The sequence below is a fragment of the Humulus lupulus genome, chromosome 9 (assembly GCF_963169125.1).
Source record: "Humulus lupulus chromosome 9, drHumLupu1.1, whole genome shotgun sequence".
Lineage (NCBI taxonomy): Eukaryota > Viridiplantae > Streptophyta > Magnoliopsida > Rosales > Cannabaceae > Humulus > Humulus lupulus.
The window spans coordinates 130,562,053-130,569,693 of NC_084801.1; positions in this window are offsets into that span (position 1 = coordinate 130,562,053).

A 7,641-nucleotide genomic window follows, 5' to 3' on the forward strand; every position below is an offset into this window, starting at 1 on the left:
TTTCCATCCCTGGCTGACACGTCCCGAGCGTTTGAGGGTGGCCTGCGCTGGTTGTTGTGTCCCCGTGCATTATCATGCCGTGGGGGACCCTGGACTGCAGAGCCTAACTCTGAGTTCCTCCTGTTGCCAGGAGGATATTGACCTCTGTTCGGTAGGTTTGGCTCATCACCCCTATGGCGTCTAGGACTGCGAGGCTGATGCTCGGTCCTATTCTGCCTCTGCTGAGGGGGATTGCCGCGACCAGCCTGGGATGGAGGCTGTGCCTCAGGGTCCAGCGGGACATCTTCATGGGGCGCCTGAGGCTGTTTAGGCCTTTGCGGGCTCGATGGCTGGATTGGTGGGCTAGGATTAGGACCCCTTTGAGGTGGCCCATTTGCAGGCTGGTCAGGCTCCGAGACAGGTGCGGCCTGATTTCTAGCCAGTTGTAAGGCTGCCATGGCCTCGCTTTGGCGACGATCCATCTCTGCCTGCCTTTCGCTTAATTCCGTGCGCTGCCGTTCAATCTCCTGCTGCTGTTGCGTCATAATTTCGGAGGCAGTCTCTTGACTGGCCCTCAGATTCGCCAGCTCTTCCTGCAATGCCCCCAGGGTACTCTTCAGCGTTGCGTCATCCATTTCTTCCTCCTCAAAGTCCAAATGTGGCTCATCCTCAGCCACGCTTGCAAGAGGAGGAGGAGGTGGGTTTGATGGTGCAGCAGCGGCCGCCTGTCCAGCTTTCCTTGCAGTTTTCGCCATTGGTTTTCTCAATAATGATAAATCAAGCTCTCAATGAAAGCACCAGAATGTTGACCCAGATTTTGGTCAACTGACACAGAGTCAGAATATGCTTGATGTGAATGAATGCGTTGAAAAGAATCGAATGAAAAAAATAATAAGAACACGATATTTTATAGTGGTTCGGCCCCAGGATCTGGTAATGACCTACGTCCACTTGGATTGTTATTGATGTAAGAATCAAAGGAGTGATCAAAAGAACTAGGGTTCAATGAGTTTCACTAACCTCTGAAGAATAATACAATATTTCGGGTAGAATTACTCTAGTATCAAATAATTCGAGGGCCAAAAGTCCCTTCCTTCAGCTATCTTTCTCTATTTATAGGCTCAAGAGGGTTTACACAAGATTGTTACAGATATTCTCTCCTGAATAATCAGATACTCAGGAGATTGTGTGAGTTAATTTTGGGATTTACAAAGATCTTTATTGGAACACGATGTTGTATGCAGAACCATCGACCAGACTGGTCGCAGGAAAGACTAGGCCGCCCCCTGCTTATAATGTACCTTCTGGTCGATACACTAGCAGAGTTCCTCCAGATGTCAGCCACGTGTCCAGGGATCACTTGCCACGTCATCAATGCCAGTTTTTTTGATAAGAGAAGACAAGATGAGGGAGTTGTATCCTCATTGTGTTTAAGTTTCGAGGATGAAACCTCGATAAATTGTAGGTATTGTAACGCCCTGTTTTTCAGGTACCTTTAAAGGACTCGAGTCAGGATTGTTTTCCCCGAATTTTGAATATTATTTTAAATAATATTATATTTGTTTGGAATTTATTTCCATGGGTTATTTCTAGCCAAATTATGAAGTTTGTGATTAAAAGTCAAGATAAGACTTTCGGTCTTGGACTGACACAAAAACTCTAATCGGGTGAAAATCCTGGAAAAAAAAATAAAAAAACTATGGCAAATATATTTTGGCCATAAAATACATTTACAAATAATTCAAGTTTGGTAAAAAATAATAAACCTAAGAGGAAATAGAATTTTTAAGGTGTTGACAGTGAAAACTCGTCAACTAAGTTGAGTTGGAAAAAATTATCAAGTAAAGATAGTCAATAAAAAAGCTGTAGAAATTTAAGTAATAACTCAAGAACACTGACAGAACAACAATGGAGAAATCAATCTTTCATTCACTCTCAAGCACTTGCTACAGTAAATTTTCCAACCCCCTTTCAGGTGGAGTTAGAGTCCATTTTATAGTAGGCTCTAATGGCCCTGAGTACATGGCGGTCCAAGAGACCAAGTGGTACATAAGTACTCTGTCAGGAGAGTGGTTTCAGAGGTTGTGGTCGTGCATCCAGTACAGGGGCAGGCGTCAGGAAGATGTCTCCACTACTTGTCCGTACCCATGTCAGAGGTGTGGTAACAGACATAGCGGCGCAGGTGGTAGTGGTGTCGACTCTGACTCCTGGCCGTAGACGTACGGGCCATAACTCTTATCCCAGCAGTCCCACTCCCCCACTAGTACGAGTGTCCGTACTCAACATACAGGGTCTTAACGGCCGTACCCAGTACCAGGTTGTGCAAGTATATTCCATTCGACTCGCTCCGGAGCCTCTAAGCATTGGTGTCTCATGGTATAGGGAATGGGACACTAGTGCACATAATGGTCGTGGTGTGAAGTGGGGGCTCTCGGGTCCTCGGCACGAGATTCCTGAAGCACCCTGAAGCCACCCACAAGCATGGGTGATAGGCACGTGGCCTCGCCAGATGTCTAAGGGAGTGAGGCGAGATGCCTCCCTCACGAGACCCTTCGCGAGGTATCGTTCGCGCGGCCTCTCCCAAGCTGCCTACGACGCCCCTTTGCGAGGCTTCCCTCGCGTGGCCTCTCCCAAGCTGCCCACGAAGCCCCGTCGCGAGGCCTCCTTCGCGTGGCCATCTGATGGCGTGGCTGAGCGGGGTGGATGGTGTCTCGCGCCTGGGTGGACGAACAAGGCATGGTCGAGCGAGACGGGTGGTGTCTCACGGCTGGGCATGGCCAAGCGAGGTGGGTGATGGCTCGCGGCTGGACATGGCCTAGCGAGGCGGGTGATGCTTCGCGGCTGGGCATGGCCTAGCGAGGCGGGCGTGGCCGAGCGAGGCCATTGATGCGTGCTATGGGCGTGGCCGAGCAAGGCCATCGATGCGCACCTGGGGCATGGCCGAGCGAGGCCATCGATGCGTGCTTGGGGCGTGGCCTAGCGAGGCCGTCGATCTGTGCCTGGGGCGTGGCCGAGCAAGGCCATCGATGCGTGCCTGGGGCGTGGCCGAGCGAGGCCGTTGATGCGCACCAGGGGCGTGGCTGAGCGAGGCCATCGATGTGCGCCTGGGACGTGGCCGAGCGAGGCTGTGGATGCGCGCCAGGGGCGTGGCCGAGCAAGGTCGTTGATGCGCGCCAGGGGCGTGGCCGAGCGAGGCCGTTGATGCGTGCGTGGGGCGTGGCCAAACGAGGTTGGAGGTGCATGCGCGAGGCGGGCCGAGCGAGGCCATGGTGATGCGGCTCGGACCTCATGCCTCACGAGTTGATGCGAGGCTGCTGCCAAAGGACTATGGCCCGAGCGTCCCGCGGCTCTGACATGCATTTAGGCCTTTAAGGGACCTTAGCACACGCCTTGGACCCTTTACGGGCATGGAATATTGAGCGTCCACACTTGCCCCCAGTCTAGGAGAGGACCTTTTGGTGCTCTTATAGACTATTCTCCTTGATTCTTATAAATAGGCCTTCATGCAAGGCCTACTATTTTCACCTTATCTCCTTGGCTTAGTGGTTTGGAGAACCCTTCCTCTTTCAAGAGGTAAGGGGTTCAATCCCCCACAACCTCACTTTTGCCATAGCTTCCTTTATTTTATCTTTTCATTTCATTTTCATCATTTTTTTTCACATATGAGCTAATTTTTTGGGGTATCTATTTGGAGGCTAACACATCCTTTTTTGTTCATTTCTACAGAAACGAGCTTTCGACCATTCGGTGCTTTTTGGCCCTCGATCTCCCTTCGACCTCAACAACGCTCCATCTTATCTACTCGAGGTACATTTCCTTTTCTCCTAGTTTTCATTGGGTCCAAATGAGCGTTACTCGGGATGGGGTACCATGGCCTGAGCTCGCAGTGAGTTTGCTCAATTGCATGCCCCTCTTTTTTATACTCTGTAGTGGTTCATTTAAGGCGTTTTCATCTAGAGGTATTATGCCTATTCCTTTGTGTTTTGTAGCCATCCCCTCGTTTATACGTGAACCCCTTTTTGCTTTTGGGACGAGATCTCATGGCCAGTGACGGCCCGTCTGACATACCTCCAGGGGTCGAATTTATTGACCTGTCCTCAGATTCAGAGTCCCCTGAGGAAAACCCCTACCAGGACTATGACTCCTTAAGGCAAGCCCGTATTCGCCATCTTGAGTACATGGCTGAACTCAGGCATAAAATTTGGGTGGTGGAGACCGAAATTGACTTGGTGTCGAGAGGAGACAAAGCACCTTTCCCCCCAGACCTTAGTGACCATGTAGCGAGCCTTAGGATGACCCTTTTTGAATTGCAGTGGGAGTTGGAGTTTATGGAGGGACACCTTCCACCCGAACCTCCCAACCCATCCTCGCCTGATGACGGTCATGGGGCTACCTCCGCTTCTCCTCAGCCCCTAGTTTCGGTTTTTCCTAACTCAGTGCTTTCGCCGTCGCTCCCTCGATGGAAAACTCTTGCTGGGAGGAAAAAATGGAGGGTCAAGTGTTTTGTCTCTTCCTCACATTTTTCTTTTGATTTTGCAGATATGCCGAGGGCATGTTGACAAGTATCTATCCATGAACAGGACGACGCTCCTTTACTGGTGTCCGAGCTGGTGTCGCATGTGTCCGAGAACAAATTGAAAGAAATTGTGAAGCACTATTGTGTTCCCCTAGAATACGCCTTATACGCTCCCCAGGAGGCATGCCGGGCTGACCGCCCTAGGGCCGACCTTGTGGCTTTGAGCGAGAATATTTTGAAGACACGTGGCACCATTCCCTTGCACCCCGTTTTTCGTAGCGGTCCTTAACTATTTCGACCTGGCCCCCCTTCAGCTGTCACCCAACAGTTGGTTGACCCTAAGCTGCCTTTTTGTGGTGTTCAAGGAACTGCCTAAACGTGCTCCTACGGCGGAAGAGGTGCACTTCCTGTACAACCTCATGGCATCCCCCAAGTCCAAGGGCTTCTACTATCAGCAAAAGGCCAGTAACGAGCTCCCCTTGATAGATGGCTCAGTGTCCAATACGGGGTCTTGGAAACAAGAATTTTTCTTCGTAGAGGGCCCTCTTTCTGTCCGTGAACACTTCCGCGCCACCACCAGTAAGTACCCTGGTCCTCCTTTATTTCTTGTTAAAACTTACTGTTTTGTACTTATGTTTGCATTGACAATGGCGTGGATCCTGCAGAGCAATCCGTTGTTCCCTCGGTCATTGGGTCGGAGGCGGATGCCGTGAATGACCTCATTAATGCTGACCCCGCCATGAAGAAGGCGTCATTCTTATTCACCATGGAAAATCTCAACCTCCACCAGTTTTCCCCGGTTTCGGACCCCAAGTTCCTGTGGTCGATTTCCAGGTCAAAGAAGACTACGGCTGTGCCAGTTGAGCCCTTCCCAGACGAAGGTGAGGCTGAGGAGGAGCCGGGGGAAGCCCCCCTTGAATGTGGGGGACCCCACCAGCGATCCTTGTCCCCTAGGGGATGCCCCCCTTATGACTCCTATGACCAGGACATGGCCTTCCCATCTCGAGACCAGCATGTCGCACCAGGGTGTTATGTTTCCCATGATCCTGAGGGCTACGACGCCTTCCCTCAGGCTCGTCTCGACCCTGGACCATCGGAGGCTTACTACGTCGACCTTGCGGAGCCTCCCTCTAATCTACCAGAGCCTCAGTTCTCCACTTTCACGGCGCCCCCTCCCGCTTCAGCAAGCGGGTCGTCTGTCCTCATCCAGCCAGGTGCCCCTGGTACGGATGGGGAGCCCTGGGTGACTCGGATGGCAACATCTTACGGACAGCGATACACCCAACTTGCCTCGAGCCTCCCTGTATCCGACTGGAATGGCCTTGGGAACGTGACTCAGTCGGACCTTGGGGAGAACCTAAGGCGCTCCATGACTTGGGTTAGTCCCCACACCTCGCCTCGGCTCTATTATGTATAGGTGTTTATGCATATATTATTATTTTTTTGTCACTTATTGTTGTTGTTGTTAACTTTCTTGTGCAGGCCTATATCGTGGCTTTGCGGTTTGCCGACTCGGCTAGCCATCTCTCCGTGTCATGCACCGAGAGGGACCGTCTTGCAGCACGGGTTCAAGAGCTTGAGAAAGCGCTTAATGAAACCAAGGCTAAGTTGTCAAGGGTCCGGACCAAATTTTCCAACTTGTTACTAAAGAGGAAGAAAGTAAGGGCCAAGGCCAAGGAGCTACAGGACCAGGTTACCAGCTTGGAGCGTAAACTCCAGGAGGCCAAGGCCATCGCGGCCGCGTCGCAGCAGAGAGTTACCCAGTTGGAGGCCGAAGTCGAGGCCCTCAGGGCCGAACTTCAGTCGTCGCAGGAGAGAAATGCTTCCTTGGAGGCGGAGAAGGCTACCACCGAGCACAGATCCATAGACCGTGCCCTTTACAACGTGTGGAGGCAGGATCCTAATTTCGATTTCTCTTCTTTCGGTGAGCACTCCGTCGCTCGAGCGGCCATGTGGAGTGCCCGCAGTAGGAGGCCCTGAAGTAGTTATTTCATAACATTTGCCAGCTAGCCCTCCATGGGTGTACGCTCTCTTCCTTTTTTTTTTTTTGTACTTTGGGCCATTGTAATATGACTGTCATTACTATTTTTCTTTGGTAACTCTTGTACTGTCTTCAAAACTTTCTTTTTCAATGTATATATACATGTGTTGCTATTTATCTTTTATTCTAATGCATTTGAGGTCCTTTTGAGCCTATATGATGGGGTTTGGTTGGTTCCCCTCTTTTATTTATCAGGCTGGAGGTCCTTTGGAACCCATGTGAAAGAATTCACTGGGACCCCTTTTGGTGCCTCTTGATTACTTTTATAAGGATATTTTGACCCCTTGGGCCCTAACTATCCTTTTATATATTCTTGCGCGCGCTTATTATTTGTTGCGAGAAGCGTCCTTCTCGTCATTATTCATAGTACTATTTTTGCAAGGGTCTCTTTTGGGACCCTTTTTGGCTAGGCGGCTTGGTGGCCACTCTAGACTTATTATTGTCGTTACCATACATTTTTTTTTTGTAAGTCCCTATGGCCTCCTTGATGTTCACAAGGGTAGCTAATCCTTGTGATCCCAGGAGATGCCTTGTCAGGACTTCGCTTAGGGCCCTGATATAAGGGGTCCTCTTTAGGGTCATGATCTCTTTTTTAGGAGGGCGAGGTTTAGGATCCTCTGTTTTAGGAGGGCAGGGGGTCCTTTTTAGGTTCCCCCTGCCAGTTGCATGTTTTCGCCTCCTGTCCTGTCCCCCAAGTGCTTGGTGAAATTTATTTCGGCAGGCACTTTGGCTGATGCCCGCGTAGCGAAGAAAAGTACATACGAAGTTGCAAACAATTTCATTCATAAAATTATGGCTACAGCGATACATATGAGATTTTCATAGAAAATAAAATAAAAAAGACTCACACCTACTCAGGAGGTTATCTAAGTAACCTCTTTGATTCTTCTCTACCATACTAAGATAGCGTGCAACACTTGTCCTTTTTGCACCGGGCGTGGGCGCCTTACTGGTAGTACTTCCTAAGGTGCTCCGCGTTCCATGCTCGGGGTATGATGGTGTCGTCCATGCGCGCCAGCTTATAAGTGTTCGGGGTTATGCACTGAGCAACCTAGTAGGGCCCCTCCCAGTTCGCCCCAAGCACTCCTGCTCCTGGGTCTCACGT